Here is a 20,159-nt window from a genome sequence, read left to right as displayed (position 1 = left end):
CTGGGCTGTTCTGTTAGCTAAGCTTGTTACCTCGTTTTTCAGCTCATGAATTGAGTTTTTCATTTCTGTTTGATTTGTTTTTATAGTTTCAATTTCCTTGGTAATATATTCTTTGTGTTCATTGAGTTGTTTTCTGATCTCCCTATATTGCCTTTCTGTGTTTTCTTGTATATCTCTGAGTATTTTTAAGATTTCTATTTTAAATTCTCTGTCATTTAGCTCCAAGGCTTCCAATATGTTAAGTCTTTTCTCCATAGATTTTTCCACATCTATTTGTGTTACCTCTCTTTCTTTTGTATCCATAATATTCGATTTCCTCTTTCTTATCGGCATCTGAAAGTGGTCTTGTTGATAGCACTAATTAGAATTAATAAAGAGTAAAAAGTAAAAAGAAAAAACAGTAATAATTTATTATTTCCCCCTTTTTTCTGTCTTCTCTCTCTCTCCTCTCTCCTACTCAGGGAAATATGGTGCTTATAGTGGAGGGCCTGATTTGGGGTGAAGAGTTCAAGGGGCAAAAAAAAGGGGAGTAGGGACCTACTAAATGCAAAAAAAAAAAAAAAGGAAGAAAATCTTAGACAAACATAAGATGATTTGCTTGTAAGTGATGGTCAACTAAGAGATATAATGAGAGGGATAAGAGGGAACCAGAAAAAAGGACCAAAAAAGTATAATAAAGAAGAAAAAATAAAAATAATATGTAAAAATCTATTGTATTAAGTGGAGCGAAGACTAAATACAATGGAGACCTTTGGTTGGGAGGACCCAAAATGCCACAAAAATAAACAAACAAGAAAAAAAAATAAAAACAAAAGCAAAAAAGAGAAATAAAGCCGAAAAAAAACCTTGAGTCCCAAATTAACTAATTTGTTCGTGATTGAGTATTATATGGGAGGAAAGTAAAATGAGAAAAGAAAAAGAAAATAGAAAGGAAAAAATAAGAAAAAGAGAAAAACGAAGGAAGAAATAAAATAGGAAGAGAAAAAAACAAAACAAAGCAAGACAAAAAAAACAAAAGAGGATAGAGTGAGAGTTAAGTGTTTTGGAGTATAACCATAAAGGAGGGTGAGGATGAATAAGAGAAATAAAATGCAACACTCATGGGTAGTGTAGTTCAAGAAAGGGGAAGCATAAGATGGGCAGAGAATAGAAGGACTGAGGTGTAGGAAATAAAGGCAATAAGATAGAAGAAACAAAAAACAACTACAAAAAAATTAGTGGATCAAGTTGTAAAGTCTGTGGATTTTTCTTGATTTTGAGAGGTTAACTTCTTCCTTTTTCTTTTCTCTCCCTCTTCCTGGTCGGTCACTCTGTACCCCAGGCTCTGCCCCTGTGTCACATTTAGGTAGGGATTTGCAATTGATGGGATTCTATGGCAATGTCATATAATTTGCTTTAGTCTTGCTGGTAGTCAAGGCATGTTGGTGTTTGCAGGGTACAACGATGAGAGAGTTTGCTTTCCTGGATTCTCTCTCCTAGTCCCCCCTTTCTGAATTAGCAGCCTGGTGATCCAGCTATAAGGCTGCAACTGCTTCTGCCTGGGGAGTAAGAGGCTCAAAGAGCTGGGAAATCCCCACTCTATCCCCACTCAGTGCAAGGCTTTGGGAAAGGCACTGACAGTCAGGGCCTCCAGTGTAATCAGGCGGGGGTGGGAGTCAATTGTTATCAAGGTGACTGTTCAGCACCTATCATTTAGTTGGACTTTTCAACCCAGGCTTTCCACACTTTGTAGCCTGTTTTTGCAGGGAAGAAGAGGCACTAGTCTCTGCTTGCGACTAGTGTAGTATAGATCTTATTATCTGCCAAGACCTTCTTGTTAGCATTTATCCCTGAATATGGAGTCTCTATCAATCAGAAGTAGCCCCCGCTTCTTTAGCGAGAGGCACTAAAAAATATCACGCCTCTTGTCTTGGATCACTTATCTGAGAGAGATCTTATCAATTAGAAACGAGGGTGCGCAGATTTCATGGGTTAAGCTAATATCAGTGATTGCATCGCAGCTGTGCTTCTGAAGGTATTTTAGGCTGCCTGCACGCGCCCCTCCCCCAACGCTTGATTGTTAGCTTGAATGGCTGGGTGAGGTGCCCCGCCCACGGAGAGAATCTCCCAAGCCTCTCCCGCTCGCCCCACCGCTGGTGGCTGGACCGCACCAGGCGCAGGATAATGGAGCCCCCTGGGTGTGCGGGCCAGCAGGGCACCCTGGGCGCGTGGAATGCCCAAGGTACGCGCGCGAATGGGGCGCTCCGGGCACCGGTGTCCGGCGACCCCCACTTGCAGATTGCGGGCCGCTAAGAACGTCAGCGGTGATCAACCGGACCGGGCGCGTGGCGGCAACTCGTGGTGGCGGCTCTTGGCTCCCAAGTATGGGCTGACTCACCACAGGCGCACTTCCTCGTGGTTTGAAAGAATGTCCCCGTGGTAGATTTCTCCACACCCTCGTCTCTCAGATTAAAGTGATAACAGTCCTTTTGCTATCAGTTTGTGTGGAACTCCAGAATGCTCGAGGATAAATTTTTCTGTTTCAAGTTGATAAATTTGTTGTGATTTAGGGGAGAGCTGTCGGACGTGCTGCTCATGGCGCCATTTCTGTGACGTCACGACGTTGCTCTTAAAATTCAAGGGCATAAGCACTATTTCTAATTGTTTAGATGAAACTGTCCATTTTCCTAACATGTATTTTATCATCTGCCATGGCAGCAGTTTGGACTGAGAGACCTCCAATACTTGTACATCAGAATTTATCTCAGCATTAGTCATAACATACAATCTATGATCTTTTGCTCACAGAACACCTCCCAGGGTCTTTGATTCATAACTATTCTCAGTTTTATACCTGAGAACACGCATTGCAGAAAAACCTAGGCTTATGTCTCAGCTCTCCTTTCTGAGAAACTGATATACTTAAAGTTGCCATAGTAAAACATAACAGCCACCAAAGATATTGCACTACCAAATACAGTGCTTGTTTCAACTTATGATTATTTTCTTTATGTATATTTTTTTCCTCTGTCAAACAAAGGACATTGTAGTATTCATAAAAACAGATAGTAAGTCTATCTCACTCACTATAGGCATCCAGTGTTGAGCAATGTGCCTGGCACATAATAAAAATACAACAAATGATTCATGAGTGAATTAATAAATATTCATTTGCATACATACACAGATACCCACAAATGACAGACACTGTGGAACCAGAGAGATAGGCTCATGTGCAATGCACATCTATGCACACAAATGTACACAAACACAGGGAACCTGAGTATATACACAAAGAGAAATATAATAGGTACTCATAGTATACGGAGAGAAAATGTCCTAGTATGAACAGTAGATATATTTGTATGAAAATCTGTTTTTGTTGTTTTTGAGATCATTTACCTTGCACTTCTGCAATAAGAATACATTTTTTATCATAGAAAAGCTGTTAAAATTCAACATACCTGTCAAATCAAAGCACATCCTATTTTACAATACAAGAAGTAGTTTTATATAAAGAAATTAAAAAGACAGAAATTAAAAGAGTAGAAGAGAAAGTCCTTGAATGCAGGGCCATGAGTTCCTTTCACAGTGCCTGGTATATGATGGGCAATTTCAAAGGGTTTATGAAAGCATGGCTGGAAACAAATTAGAAAAAGAGGATGAACCCAGAGTTTTTAAGAATACAAACCCCTAAGAATACACAAAAACTTTAAAAAAACGACAAATTGGAATCAACGTTTATAGAAAATGTTCTGTGCCAAACTATTCCTTTGAACCTGTACTGTGGCGTGATTCAGAACATGGACACGACATGGCAGCAGAGAAGCACTTGCAACAGAGACCAATATTTTATGTGTTATTTATAAAATTAAAGCCACATTCAGAAGATTGAAATGATACCAGGTATATCTTTTGATTTTACTACAGTTAATGTTGAACGCAGTAGCAAGCACTAACCAGAAATTGCTTCTATATGCAAGGTATAAAAGCTTCTTTTAGATAGCCTTGGATTCAACATTGATAGATAACGCACAACACCCAACTGCTGTATTTTTCAAGGTAAACTGCTCCGAGCTGCTACTCAGAAGGTGAAAATGACGTGGCAGTAGAGAAGCACACTTGGGAAACATATACCACAGACAATCCTGTATGTTCTTTCAAGCAAGATTCAAGTACCTCTAACCTTAGAATTGATATAAATCATGATTCTTGATTTCATTACACTTAGTATAGTAAACAGTAATAGAAATTAACTGAAAATCCCTTTAACTTAAAATAAGGTAATTTACTCCTAAAAGATCCTCTTCTCAAAATCACATTTCAAGTTAGAAAATATTTGGTTGGGGAATCATTTCATAGCATTTTAATCAAAGATTTTTATTTAAAAGAAACAATAATTATATCAATATGCTAATCAATTATTTATTTGCAATTGGTTTTTAAAACCTCTTCCATCTCTCTAGCAATTTGTTGATGCTATTCTTCCAGAAATGACCTTGCCTGTTTTCAAAGAATTTGTTGGGTCACTTCTTGAGGAACTCTTTGGTATCGAAGATAATGCCCTTCATATGTTTTGACAGAGAGAGGAAAAGATGGTAATCGGTTGGTGCAAGGTCCGGAGAATACGGTGGATGCTGAAGGACCTCCCATTCCAGATCTTGGAGTGTGGCTTCGACAATCGGTGCAACATGGGGCTTGTCCTTGTCATGAAGGAGTATGGTTTGACCATGTGGATCAGGTCTTTTCAGTCGAATAGCCTCATTCACGCGGTGTAGCTGGGCAATGTCGAGCTCCCTGTTGACCGTGGCATCTTTTCGAGCATTTCCCAGTGTACCATGCCCTGCCAGTTCCACCAAACTCATATCATGATCTTCTTTGGATGAAGGTCCGGCTTGACTCTCTCCTTTGACATATCTCCTGGAGCCACCCACTCCTTTCTTTGTTTCACATTGATGTGTAGGCACCATTTCTCATCTTCATTAAAAATCGGTATAAAAATCGCTATTTATGACCACGTGTTGCTCGATGGAGGGCGAGATGCTGAGATGCAATTTGAAGGCTAATTTCTTTGTTTTTATTCGTTGAGCTTGTGAGGCACCCAGTCTCCAAATTTTTTGGTAAATTCCATTGAATGAATTTGATTGAGAATAGATTCATAATCGCAGTTTATATTTTTTTTTTACCAATTCGTGACTTGTTTGGCGACCGTTTTCCTTCAAAAGTGATTTAAGACGTTCTTCATCGAATTCAGAAAACCTTCCACTGCGGGACGTGTCATTGTCGTCAAAGTCGCCATTTTTGAACTTGGCACACCATTTCTGTGCATTAGACTCACCTATGACACCTTCTCCATACACGTTGCACATGTCCCGGGCTGCTTCAGCAGCTTTTTGACCTCGATGAAAAGCAAAGTAGTGCAGGTGTTGAAAATGTTGATTTTTGCCTACTGGGTATTCCAATTCTAAGCCACAACACTAATAAACAATTAAATAACTCAAAAATACAATTAACATAGTTTTATGGAGCAGAAAGAGTTTTATTGAATGAATACGAACCCTTTGCCTCACAGCAAACAGATCCTTGTAAAATAAACAAATATATATAAAAATGCCACGAAGGTATTCCCCAATCCAAATAGCTGACATTAATGGAAATAAGAACTACATAAGAAAACCTGGGGGAAAATGCAGGGATGAATATATTTCAGGGCAAGAATCCCTTAAAATATACAGCCTCTCCACCCACAGTAAGAACCAGAATACTAAATAAAATTCAGAGAAATTAAAAGAAAATGTTCACAGCTTGAGCAAGCGATGGTGCAGTGGTTAGAGCATTTGACTGGAATGCAAATGACCCAGCTTTGATACCCTAAGGGTACCAGATTGTGTGACGGCTCATGTCGTTGGAGCAAAAGCTCACCAGATTGAGCCCAAGGTCGCTGGCTGGAGCAAGTGGTCACTCGAGCAGCTGTAGCCCACTGTTCAAGGCACATACGAGACAGGAGTCAATGAATATGTAAGGTGTCACAACGGAAAACTGATGATTGATCTGTGACCTGGCAAATAAAAAAAAAAATCTCTCCATTTCTGTCTGTCTGTCACAATATATCCCTCTCTGGGACTCTCTCCCTGTCTCTGTAAAAAAAGAAAAGACAAAAGAACAGTTCAGAGAGACATTTGGAAGGTGTATACCATATTTCCCCATGAGTAAGACTCATCATTTCTGAAAAATATGAGGATAGAAAACTGAGGGCGTCTTATACAGTGGTTGTAGTATTTTTTACTTGCAATTTCCGTTTATGCGCATTTCTTCTCATTTTCACAGAATTTGTGCCCGCAAATTAAAGTGCTTCTTATAAAGGGAGGCTTCTTATAATTGGGGAAATATGGTACTTTATGAACTTATCATTGATTTCCTCTTGGGGTGCAATTTAGAAAAACATAATTCATTTTTCTATGCAATTTAAGCTGCAAAAACAACAACAAAAAAGCTGGTTTTTCTTCTATTTATTTATTTATGTTAGAGGTAGGATAGAGAGGGAGAAAGTCAGACAGATAGTCAGAAACATCAATCTGTTTCGGTACGTGCATTTACCCAGGAGCAATCCTATGACATTAGCATATAGGTGTGATTCTTTAACTACTGAGCTCTCTGATGAGAGCAAGCCATTTTCTTTTGGGGAAAAATTTACTAGAGAAAACAAGAGGTAATTAAAAAATAAAATGATAATTTACTGTTCTGTGGCCACAAATTTAAAAGACATTTCTTTGCTCTTAAAATTCAAGGGCATAAGCACTATTTCTAATTGTTTAGCTGAAATTGTCCATTTTCCTAACATGTACTTTATCATCTGCCATGGTAGCAGTTTGGCCTGAGAGACCTCCTATACTTGTACATCAAAATTTATCTCAGCATTAGTCATAACATACAATCTATAATCTTTTGCTCACAGAATACCTCCCAGGGTCTTTGATTCATAACTACTCCATATTCTCAGTTTTATACCTAAAATCACACATTGCTGAAAAACATAGTCTTATGTCTCAGCTCTCCTTTCTGAGAAACTGATATACTGAACGTTGCCATAGTAAATCATAACTGACACTTAATTATTGCACTACCAAACACAGTGCTTGTTCCAACTTAAAATTATTTTCTTTATGTATATTTTTTTCTTCTGTCTAACCCAGGATAGTGTAGTATTCATAAAAAGAGATAGTAAGTCTATATCACTCACTATAGGCATCCAGTGTTGAGCAATGAGCCTGGCACATAATAAAAATACAACAAATGTTTCATGAGTGAATGAATAAGTATTCATTTGCATACATACACAGATACCCACAAATGACAGACACTGTAGATTCAGAGAGATAGGCTCATGTGCAATGCACATCTATGCACACAAATGTACACACACCAAGTGAACCTGAGTATATACACAAAGAGAAATATAATAGGTACACAAAGAATACGGAAAGAAAACATCCTAGTATGAACAGTAGATATATCTGTATGAAAATCTGTTGTTTTTGAGATCATTTTTCTTGCACTTCTGCAAGAAGAATACCTTTTTTATAATTGAAAAGCTGTTAAAATTCAACATACCTATCAAATTAAAGCACAACCTATTTTACAATACAAAAAGTAGACTTATTTAAAAGTAATTAAAAAGATAGTATTTAAAAGAGTAGAAGAGGAAGTCCTTGAATGCAGGGACATGAGTTCCCTGCACAGTGCCTGGTATATGATGGGCACTTTCAAACGCTTTATGAAAGAACTACTGGAAACAAAGAAGAAAAAGGGGATGAACCGAGAGATTTTAAGAATGCAAACCACTAAGAATACAGAAAAACTTTACAAAAATGGAAAATTGGAATCAACGTTTATAGAAAATGTTCTCTACCAAACTATTCCTTTGAACCTGTACTGATGCAGGATGCTGAAGATGCACACGAGGTGGCAGCAGAGCAGCACTTGTAACAGAGACCATTATTGTATGTTCTATGGAACAAGTTCCAGCCACATTCAGAAGATAGAAATGATACGAAGTGTATCTGTTGTTTTCACTACAGTTAACGTTGAAAGTAGTAGCAAGCAGTAACCAGAAATTGCTTCTATTTGCAAGGTATAAAATTTTCTTTTAGATAGCCTTGGATTCAACATTGATACATAACGCACAACATCCAACTGCTGTATTTTTCAAGGTAAACTGCTCTGTGCTGTTACTCAAAAGGTGAAAACGATGAGGGAGCAGAGGAGCACACTTAGAAAACATTTACCACACATAATCCTGTATGATCTTTCAAGCACGTTTCAACTACCTCTAACCTTAGAATTGATATAAATCATGATTCTTGGTGTCATTACACTTAATATAGTAAAGAGGAATAGAAATTAACTGAAAATCCCTTTAACTTAAAATAAGGAAATTTACTCCTAAATGACCCTCTTCTCAAAATCACATTTCAAGTTAGAAAATATTTGGTTGGGGAATCAGTTCATAGCATTTTAGTCAAAGATTTTTATGTAAAAGAAACAATAATTATATCAATATGTTAATCAACTATTTATTTGCCATTGGTTTTTAAAACCTCTTCCACCTCTCGACCAATTTGTTGATGCTGTTCTTCCAGAAATGACCTTGCCTGTTGTCAAAGAATTTCTTGGACTACTTCTTGAGAATCTCTTTGCTATCGAGACTTCATATGTTTTGACAGAGAGAGAAAAAGATGGTAATCGGTTGGTGCAAGGTCTGGAGAATACGGTGGATGCTGAAGGACCTCCCATTCCAGATCTTGGAGTGCGGCTTTGACGACCGATGCAACATGGGGCCTGTCCTGTTGTGAAGGAGTATGGTTTGACCATGTGCATCAGGTCTTTTCAGTCGAATAGCCTCATTCACGCAGTGTAGCTGGGCAATGTCGAGCTCCCTGTTGACCGAGGCATCATTTTGAGCATTTCCCAGTGTACCATGCCCTGCCAGTCCCACCAAACTCATATCATGATCTTCTTTGGATGAAGGTCCGGCTTGAATCTCTGCTTTGACATATCTTCTGGAGCCACTCACTCCTTTCTTTGTTTCACATTGATGTGTAGGCACCATTTCTTATCTTCCATTACATATTGGTATAAAAATCGCTATTTATGACCACGTGTTGCTCGATGGCGGGCGAGATGCTGAGATGCAATTTTAAGGCGAATTTCTTTGTTTTTATTCGATGAGCTTGTGAGGCACCCAGGCTCCAAATTTTTTGGTAAATCCCAATGAATGAAGGTGATTGAGAATAGATTTATGATCGCAGTTTATTTTTTTTTTTCCAATTCACGACTTGTTTGGCGACCGTTCTCCTTCCAAAGTAATTTGATTCGTTCTTCATCAAATTCAGAAAACCTTTCACTGCGGGACGTGTCATCGACGTCAAAGTCGCCATTTTTGAACTTGGCACACCATTTCCGTGTGGTAGACTAACCTATGACACCTTCTCCGTACACGTCGCACATGTCCCGGGCTGCTTCTGCAGCCTTTTGACCTCCATGAAAAGCAAAGTAGTGCAGGTGTTGAAAATGTTGATTTTTGCCTACTGGGTATTCCAATTCTAAGCCACAACACTAATAAACAATTAAATAACTCAAAAATACAATTAACATAATTTTGTGGAGCAGAAAGTGTTTTATTGAATGAATACTAACCCTTTTCCTCACAGCAAACAAATCCTTGTAAAATAAACAAATATATATAAGAATGCCACGAAGGTATTCCCCAATCCAAATAGCTGACATTAATGGAAATAAGAACTACATAAGAAAACCTGGGGGAAAATGCAGGGATGAATATATTTCAGGGCAAGAAACCCTTAAAATACACAGCCTCTCCACCCACAGTAAGAACCAGAATACTAAATAAAATTCAGAGAAATTAAAAGAAAATGTTCACAGCTTGAGCAGGTGATGGGGCAGTGGTTAGAGCATTTGACTGGAATGCAAAAGACCCAGGTTTAAGATCCAAAGGGCGCCAGCTTGGGTGACGGCTCATGTAATTGGGGCAGAGCTTACCAGCTTGGGCCTAAGGTCTCTGGATCGAGCTAGCGGTCACTCGATCAGCTGTCGCCCAGTGTTCAAGGAACATATGAGACAGGAGTCAATGAAAAAGTAAGGTGTCACAACAAAAAACTGATGATTGATCTGTGACCTGGCAAATAATAAAAAAATCTCTCCATTTCTGTCTGTCTGTCCCTATATATCCCTCACTTTGACTCTTTTCCTGTCTTTGTAAAATAGAAAAAAAAAGAGCAGTTCACAGGGACATTTGGACGGAGTATACCATATTTCCCCATGAGTAAGACTCATCATTTTTAAAATTATGGGGTTAGAAAAGAGAGTGCCTCTTATACAGTGGTTTTAGTATTTTTTTTACTTGCTATTCTTGTTTATGTGCATTTCTTCTCATTTTCTCAAAATTTGTGCCCCAATATTAAGGTCCGTTTTATACAGGAAGGCTTCTTATAATTGGGAAAATATGGTAATTTACAAACTTATCAGTGATTTCTTCTTGGGGAGAGATTTTTTAAAGCATAATTCATTCTTCTATGCAATTTAAGATGCAAAACAACAACAAATGCTCGTTTTCCTTCTATTTGTTTATTAATGTTAGAGGTAGGATAGAGGGGGAGAAAGACAGACAGATAGTGAGAAACATGAATGAGTTTCGGTATGTGCCTTGACCCAGGAGCAAACCTATGATATTAGCATATAGGTGTGATGCTTTAACTCCTGAGCTTTCTAGTGAGAGGACGTCATTTTCCTTGGGGGAAAAATTTTACTAGAGAAAACCAGAGGTAATTAAAAAATAAAATGATAATTTAATCTTCTGTGGCAACAACACCAGAAGACATTTCTTTGCTCTTAAATTTGAGAGGCATAACGACAATTTCTAATTGTTTAGCAGAAAGTGACCCCTTCCCTAACATGCACTTTCCCTTGTGTCATGGCAGCAGTTTAGACTGAGAGACCTCCTAAACTTGTACATCAGAATTTATCTGAGCTTTAGCCATGACATACAAGCTAGGCTCTTTGCTCACAGAACACCTCAAAGGTTCTTTGATTTAAAACTTCTCTATATTCTCAGTTTTATACCTGAGAACACGCATTGCTGAAAAACCGAGTCTTATGTCTCAGCTCTGCTTTCTGAGAAACGGATATAATGATCCTCGCCTTAATCAAGCATAACTGACACCAAAGATATTACACTACCAAATACAGTGCTTGTTTCAACTTACGATTAATTTCTTTATGTATATTATTTTTCTTTTGTCTGTACCAGGACTTTTTAGTATTCATAAATACTGAAAGTAAGTCTATCTCAATCACTATAGGCATTCGGTGTCGAGCACGCTTCCTGGCATATAATAGAAATGCAATAAGTGTTTCCTGAATGAATGAAGAGTGATTTGCATATGTATACAGATATCCACAAATTACAGACATTTTGGACCCACAGGGATATGCTCATGTGCAATGCACATCTATGCACACAGATGTACACACACCAAGTGAACCTCAGTATATACAAACAAAGAAATATAATAGGTACACAAAGAATACGGAAAGAAAACATCCTAATTTGAACAGTAGATATATCTGTATGAATATGTGTTGTTTTTGTTTTGAGATCATTTTTCTTGCCCTTCTGCAAGAAGAATACCTTTTTTATAATTGAAAAGCTGTTAAAATTCAACATACCTATCAAATTAAAGCACAACCTATTTTACAATACAAAAAGTAGACTTATTTAAAAGTAATTAAAAAGATAGTATTTAAAAGAGTAGAAGAGGAAGTCCTTGAATGCAGGGACATGAGTTCCCTGCACAGTGCCTGGTATATGATGGGCACTTTCAAACGCTTTATGAAAACACTGCTGGAAACAAAGAAGAAAAAGGGATGAACCGAGAGATTTTAAGAACACAAACCACTAAGAATACAGAAAAACTGTACAAAAAAGGAAAATTGGAATCAACGTTTATAGAAAATGTTCTCTACCAAACTATTCCTTTGAACCTGTACTGATGCAGGATGCTGAAGATGCACACGAGGTGGCAGCAGAGCAGCACTTGTAACAGAGACCATTATTGTATGTTCTATGGAACAAGTTCCAGCCACATTCAGAAGATAGAAATGATACGAAGTGTATCTGTTGTTTTCACTACAGTTAACGTTGAAAGTAGTAGCAAGCAGTAACCAGAAATTGCTTCTATTTGCAAGGTATAAAATTTTCTTTTAGATAGCCTTGGATTCAACATTGATACATAACGCACAACATCCAACTGCTGTATTTTTCAAGGTAAACTGCTCTGTGCTGTTACTCAAAAGGTGAAAACGATGAGGCAGCAGAGGAGCACACTTAGAAAACATTTACCACACATAATCCTGTATGATCTTTCAAGCACGTTTCAACTACCTCTAACCTTAGAATTGATATAAATCATGATTCTTGGTGTCATTACACTTAATATAGTAAAGAGGAATAGAAATTAACTGAAAATCCCTTTTATTTAAGGTAAGGAAATTCACTTCTAAATGACCGACTCCTCAAAATCACATTTGAGCATAAAAATATTTGGTTGGGGAGTAATTCGTAGCGTTTTAACCGAAGAAAATTATTTAAAAGAAAAAATAATTATATCAATAAGTTAATCAATAATTTATTCACCATTGCTGTTTACAACCTCTTCCACCTCTCGACCAATTTGTTGATGCTGTTCCTCCTAAAATCACCTGGCCCGGTGTCAAAGAATGGGTTGAGCCAGTTTTTAAGGACACCTTTGTTATCGAATGTAACGGTCTTCGTATGGTTTGACAGAGAGCGGAAAAGACGGTAATCGGTCGGTGCAAGGTCTGGAGAGTACGGCGGATGCTGAAGGACATCCCATTTGAGCTCTTGGAGTGCGCCTTTGACGACTTGTGAAACAGGGGGCCTATCCTTGTCGTGAAGGAGTACGGTTTGACCATGTCGATCAGGTCTTTTCAGTCGAATAGCCTCATTCACGTGGTGTATCTGGGCAATGTAGAGCTCCTTGTTGACCTTGGTATTCTTCTTGAGCATTTTCCAGTGCACCATGCTCTCCCAGTACCACCAAACACATATCATGATCTTCTTTGCATGAAGGTCCGGCTTGACTGTCAGCTTTGACATATCTCCTGGAGCCACCCACTCCTTTCTTTGCTTCATATTGATGTGTAGGCACAATTTCTCATCTCTCATTCTGATTCGGTAGAAAAAGCGCTATTTATAACCACATGTTGTTCGATGGTGGGCTAGACACTGAGAAGCAATTTGAAGGCGACCTTCTTTGTTTTTTTTGTTGAGCTCGTGAGGCACCCAGGCTCCCAATTTTTTGGTAAATCCCATTAAATGAAGGTGATTGAGAATCGTTTTATAATTGCAGTTCATTTTTTCCACCATTTCATTACTGGTTTGGCGACCGTTCTCCCTCAAAAGTGATTTGAGACTTTCTTGATTGAATTCAGAAATCCTTCCATCGTGGTATGTGTTACTGACATCAAAGTTGCCATTTTTATACTTGTCAAACCATTTCCTTCCTGTAGACTCACCTACGACACCTTCTCCATACACGTCGCAAATGTCCCGGGCTGCTTCAGCAGCTTTTTGACCTCGATGAAATGAAAAGAAGTGCAGGTGTCAAAAATGTTGATTTTTACCTCCTGGGTATACCATTTCTAAGCCTCAAAAGTAGTACAAAATTAAATTAATCTAAAATATAATTAAACAGTTTTGTAGAGAAGAAAGAGTTTTATCGAATGAATACTTACCCTTTGTTAAACAGTAAACAAATTCCTATAAAATAAAATAAAATATAAAAATGCTAGGAACCTATTCCCCAACCCAAATAGCTTACAAGGAATGGAAATAAAAACGACATAAGGAAACCTATGGAAAAATTCAGTGATGAATATATTTCAGGGCAAGGAAACCTTAAAACACACAGCCTTTCCACCCACAGTAAGCACCAGGATACTAAATAAAATCCAGAGAAAATGAAAGAAAAAATGTTTACAGCTTTAGCAGGCGATGGGGCAGTGGTTAGAGCATTTTACTGGAATGCAAAGGACCCATGTTTGAGATCCCAAGGGCACCAGCTTGAGTGACGGCTCATGTCATTGGAGCAAAGCTCACCAGCTTGAGCCCAAGGTCGCTGTATCGAGCAAGCAGTAACTTGAACAGCTGTAGCCCACTGTTCAAGGAACATATGAGAAAGGAGTCAATGAAAAGGTAAGGTGTCACAACAAAAAACTGATGATTGATCTGTGACCTGCAAATAATAAAAAAAATCTCTCCATTTCTGTCTGTCTGTCCCTATATATCCCTCTCTTTGACTCTCTCCCTGTCTCTATAAAAAACAAAAAAAAGAACAGTTCACAGAGACATTTGGGGGGTGTATACCATATTTCCCCATGAGTAAGACTCATCATTTTTGAAAAATATGGGGTTAGAAAACTGAGTGCCTCTTATACAGTGGTTTTAGAAATTTTTTTTTACTTGCTATTCTTGTTTATGCGCATTTCTTCTCATTTTCTCAAAATTTGTGCCCCAAAATTAAGGTGCGTCCTATACAGTAAGGCTTCTTATAATTGGGGAAATATGGTACTTTACGAACTTATCAGTGATTTCTTCTTGGGGTGAGATTTAAAAAAGCATAATTTATTCTTCTATGCAATTTAAGATGCAAAACAACAACAAAAGCTCGTTTTTCTTCTTTTTATTTATTAATCTTAGAGGTAGGATAGAGGAGGAGAAAGACAGACAGATAGTCAGAATCATGAATCAGTTTCGGCATGTGCCTTGACCCGGGAGAAAACTTATGACATTAGCATATAGATGTGATGCTTTAACTCCTAAGCTCTCTGGTGAGAGCAAGTCATTGTCTTTTGGGGAAAACTTTTTTTTTTTTTTTTATAATTTTATTTTTTTAATGGGGTGACATCAATAAATCAGGATACATATATTCAAAGATAACAAGTCCAGGTTATCTTGTCGTTCAATTATGTTGCATACCCACCACCCAAAGTCAGATTGTCCTCTGTCACCTTCTATCTTGTTTTCTTTGTGCCTCTCCCCACCCCCTATCCCTCTCCCATTCCCCCCTCCCCCCCGTAACCACCACACTCTTATCAATGTCTCTTAGTTTCACTATTATGTCCCACCTACATATGGAATAATACAGTTCCTGTTTTTTTCTGATTTACTTATTTCGCTTCGTATCATGTTATCAAGATCCCACCATTTTGCTGTAAATGTTCCGATGTCATCATTTCTTATGGCTGAGTAGTATTCCATAGTGTATATGTGCCACATCTTCTTTATCCAGTCATCTATTGATGGGCTTTTTGGTTGTTTCCATGTCCTGGCCACTGTGAACAATGCTGCAATAAACATGGGGCTGCATGTGTCTTTACGTATCAATGTTTCTGAGTTTTGGGGATATATACCCAGTAGAGGGATTGCTGGGTCATAAGGTAGTTCTATTTTCAGTTTTTTGAGGAACCACCATATTTTCTTCCATAATGGTTGTACTACTTTACATTCCCACCAACAGTGTATGAGGGTTCCTTTTTCTCCACAGCCTCTCCAACATTTGCTATTACCTGACTTGCTAATAACAGCTAATCGAACAGGTGTGAGGTGGTATCTCATTGCCGTTTTGATTTGCATTTCTCTAATAGCTAAAGAAGATGAGCATCTTTTCATATATCTGTTGGCTATTTGTATTTCTTCCTGGGAGAAGTGTCTATTCATATCCTCTTCCCATTTTTTTATTGGATTGTTTGTTTTTTGTTGAGTTTTATGAGTTCTTTGTATATTTTGGATATTAGGCCCTTATCTGAGCTGTTGTTTGAAAATATCATTTCCCATTTAGTTGGCTTTCTGTTTATTTTGTTATCAGTTTCCCTTGCTGAGCAAAAACTTCTTAGTCTGATGTAGTCCCATTCATTAATTTTTGCCTTCACTTCTCTTGCCATTGGAGTCAAATTCATAAAATGCTCTTTAAAACCCAGGTCCATGAGTTGAGTACCTATGTCTTCTTCTATGTACTTAATTGTTTCAGGTCTTATGTTTAGATCTTTGATCCATTTTGAGTTAATTTTTGTACAGGGGGAGAGACTGTAGTCCAGTTTCATTCTTTTTCATGTGGCTTTCCAGTTTTCTTGGGGAAAACTTTTACTAGAGAAAACCAGAGGTAATTAAAAAATAAAATGATAATTTAGTCTTCTGTGGCAAAAACACCAGAAGACTTTTCTTTGCTCTTAAATTTGAGGTGCATAAGCACTATTTCTAATTGTTTAGGAGAAAATGACCCCTTTCCTAACATGCATTTTTTCTTGTGCCATGACAGCAGTTTGGACTGAGAGAACTCCTAAACTTGTACATCAGAATTTATCTGAGCATTAGTCATACCCTACAAGCTAGGTTCTTTTGCTCACAGAACACCTCAAAGAATCTTTGATTTAAAACTTCTCTATATTCTCAGTTTTATACCTGAGAACACGCATTGCTGAAAAACCGAGTCTTATGTCTCAGCTCTGCTTTCTGAGAAACGGATATACTGATCCTCGCCTTAATCAAGCATAACTGACACCAAAGATATTACACTACCAAATACAGTGCTTGTTTCAACTTACGATTAATTTCTTTATGTATATTATTTTTCTTTTGTCTGTACCAGGACTTTTTAGTATTCATAAATACTGAAAGTAAGTCTATCTCAATCACTATAGGCATTCGGTGTCGAGCACGCTTCCTGGCATATAATAGAAATGCAATAAGTGTTTCCTGAATGAATGAAGAGTCATTTGCATATGTATACAGATATCCACAAATTACAGACATTTTGGACCCACAGGGATATGCTCATGTGCAATGCACATCTATGCACACAGATGTACACACACCAAGTGAACCTCAGTATATACACAAAGAGAAATATAATAGGTACACAAAGAATACGGAAAGAAAACATCCTAGTATGAACAGTAGATATATCTGTATGAAAATCTGTTGTTTTTGTTTTTGAGATCATTTTTCTTGCACTTCTGCAAGAAGAATACCTTTTTTATAATTGAAAAGCTGTTAAAATTCAACATACCTATCAAATTAAAGCACAACCTATTTTACAATACAAAAAGTAGACTTATTTAAAAGTAATTAAAAAGATAGTATTTAAAAGAGTAGAAGAGGAAGTCCTTGAATGCAGGGACATGAGTTCCCTGCACAGTGCCTGGTATATGATGGGCACTTTCAAACGCTTTATGAAAGAACTACTGGAAACAAAGAAGAAAAAGGGGATGAACCGAGAGATTTTAAGAATACAAACCACTAAGAATGCAGAAAAACTTTACAAAAAAGGAAAATTGGAATCAACGTTTATAGAAAATGTTCTCTACCAAACTATTCCTTTGAACCTGTACTGAGGCGGGATGCCAAAGATGCACACGAGGTGGCAGCAGAGCAGCACTTGTAACAGAGACCATTATTGTATGTTCTATGGAACAAGTTCCTGCCACATTCAGAAGATTGAAATTATACGAAGTGTATCTGTTGTTTTCACTACAGTTAACGTTGAAAGTAGTAGCAAGCAGTAACCAGAAAATGCTTCAGTTTGCAAGGTATAAAATTTTCTTTTAGATAGCCTTGGATTCAACATTGATACATAACGCACAACATCCAACTGCTGTATTTTTCAAGGTAAACTGCTCTGTGCTGTTACTCAAAAGGTGAAAACAACGAGGCAGCAGAGAAGCACACTTGGAAAACATTTACCACACATAATCCTGTATGTTCTCTCAGGCACGTTTCAACTACCTTTAACCTTAGAATTGATATAAATCATGATTCTTGGTGTCATTACACTTAATATAGTAAAGAGGAATAGAAATTAACTGAAAATCCCTTTTATTTAAGGTAAGGAAATTCACTTCTAAATGACCGACTCCTCAAAATCACATTTGAGCATAAAAATATTTGGTTGGGGAGTAATTCGTAGCGTTTTAACCGAAGATAATTATTTAAAAGAAAAAATAATTATATCAATAAGTTAATCAATAATTTATTCACCATTGCTGTTTACAACCTCTTCCACCTCTCGACCAATTTGTTGATGCTGTTCCTCCTAAAATCACCTGGTCTGGTGTCAAAGAATGGGTTGAGCCAGTTTTTAAGGACACCTTTGTTATCGAATGTAACGGTCTTCGTATGGTTTGACAGAGAGCGGAAAAGACGGTAATCGGTCGGTGCAAGGTCTGGAGAGTACGGCGGATGCTGAAGGACATCCCATTTGAGCTCTTGGAGTGCGCCTTTGACGACTTGTGAAACAGGGGGCCTGTCCTTGTCATGAAGGAGTATGGTTTGACCATGTCGATCATGTCTTTTCAGTCAAATAGACTCATTCCCGCGGTGTAGCTGGGCAATGTAGAGCTCCTTGTTGACCTTGGCATTCTTCTTGAGCATTTTTCAGTGCACCATGCCCTCCCAGTACCACCAAACACATATCATGATCTTCTTTGGATGAAGGTCCGGCTTGACTCTCGGCTTTGACATATCTCCTGGAGCCACCCACTCCTTTCTTTGTTTCACATTGATGTGTAGGCACCATTTCTCATCTTCCATTACAAATTGGTACAAAAATCGCCATTTATGACCACGTGTTGCTCGATGGCGGGCGAGATGCTGAGATGCAATTTGAAGGCGAATTTCTTTGTTTTTTTGTTGAGATTGTGATATACCCAGGCTCCCAATTTTTCAGTAAATCCCATTAAATGAGGGTGATTGAGAATTGTTTTATGATTGCAGTTCATTTTTTCTGCCATTTCATGACTGGTTTGGCGACCGTTCTCCCTCAAAAGTGATTTGAGACATTCTTGATTGAATTCAGAAATCCTTCCATTGTGGTACGTGTTATTGATATCAAAGTTGCCATTTTTGAACTTGGAAAACCATTTCCTTCCCGTAGATTCACCTACGACACCTTCTCCATACACTTCACCAATGTCCCAGGCTGCTTCAGTAGCTTTTTTACCTCGATGAAATAAATAGGCGTGCAGGTGTCAAAAATGTTGATTTTTACCTCCTGGGTATTCCATTTCTAAGCCTCCAAACTAATAAAATATTAAATTACTCTAAAATATAATTGAATAGTTTTGTTGAGCAGAAAGGGTTTTATCGAATGAATACGTACCCTTTGCTTATCAGCAAACAAATTCTTATAAAATATAAAAATGCTAGGAACCTATTCCCCAACCCAAATAGCTTACAAGGAATGGAAATAAAAACGACATAAGGAAACCTATGAAAAAATTCAGTGATGAATATATTTCAGGGCAAGAAAACCTTAAAACTCACAGCCTTTCCACCCACAGTAAGCACCAGGATACTAAATAAAATCCAGAGAAAATAAAAGAAAAAATGTTCACAGCTTGAGCAGGTGATGGGGCAGTGGTTAGAGCATTTGACTGGAATGCAAAAGACCCAGGTTTAAGATCCAAAGGGCGCCAGCTTGGGTGACGGCTCATGTAATTAGGGCAGAGCTTACCAGCTTGGGCCTAAGGTCTCTGGATCGAGCTAGCGGTCACTCGATCAGCTGTCGCCCAGTGTTCAAGGAACATATGAGACAGGAGTCAATGAAAAAGTAAGGTGTCACAACAAAAAACTGATGATTGATCTGTGACCTGGCAAATAATAAAAAAATCTCTCCATTTCTGTCTGTCTGTCCCTATATATCCCTCACTTTGACTCTTTTCCTGTCTTTGTAAAATAGAAAAAAAAAGAGCAGTTCACAGGGACATTTGGAGGGAGTATACCATATTTCCCCATGAGTAAGACTCATCATTTTTAAAATTATGGGGTTAGAAAAGAGAGTGCCTCTTATACAGTGGTTTTAGTATTTTTTTTACTTGCTATTCTTGTTTATGTGCATTTCTTCTCATTTTCTCAAAATTTGTGCCCCAAAATTAAGGTGCGTTTTATACAGGAAGGCTTCTTATAATTGGGAAAATATGGTACTTTACGAACTTATCAGTGATTTCTTCTTGGGGAGAGATTTTTTAAAGCATAATTCATTCTTCTATGCAATTTAAGATGCAAAACAACAACAAATGCTCGTTTT

Source organism: Saccopteryx bilineata, unplaced genomic scaffold (genome assembly GCF_036850765.1).
Source record: "Saccopteryx bilineata isolate mSacBil1 unplaced genomic scaffold, mSacBil1_pri_phased_curated manual_scaffold_14, whole genome shotgun sequence".
NCBI lineage: Eukaryota > Metazoa > Chordata > Mammalia > Chiroptera > Emballonuridae > Saccopteryx > Saccopteryx bilineata.
The sequence above is the reverse complement of the archived record's forward strand: the minus strand, read 5'-3'. Positions refer to the sequence as shown.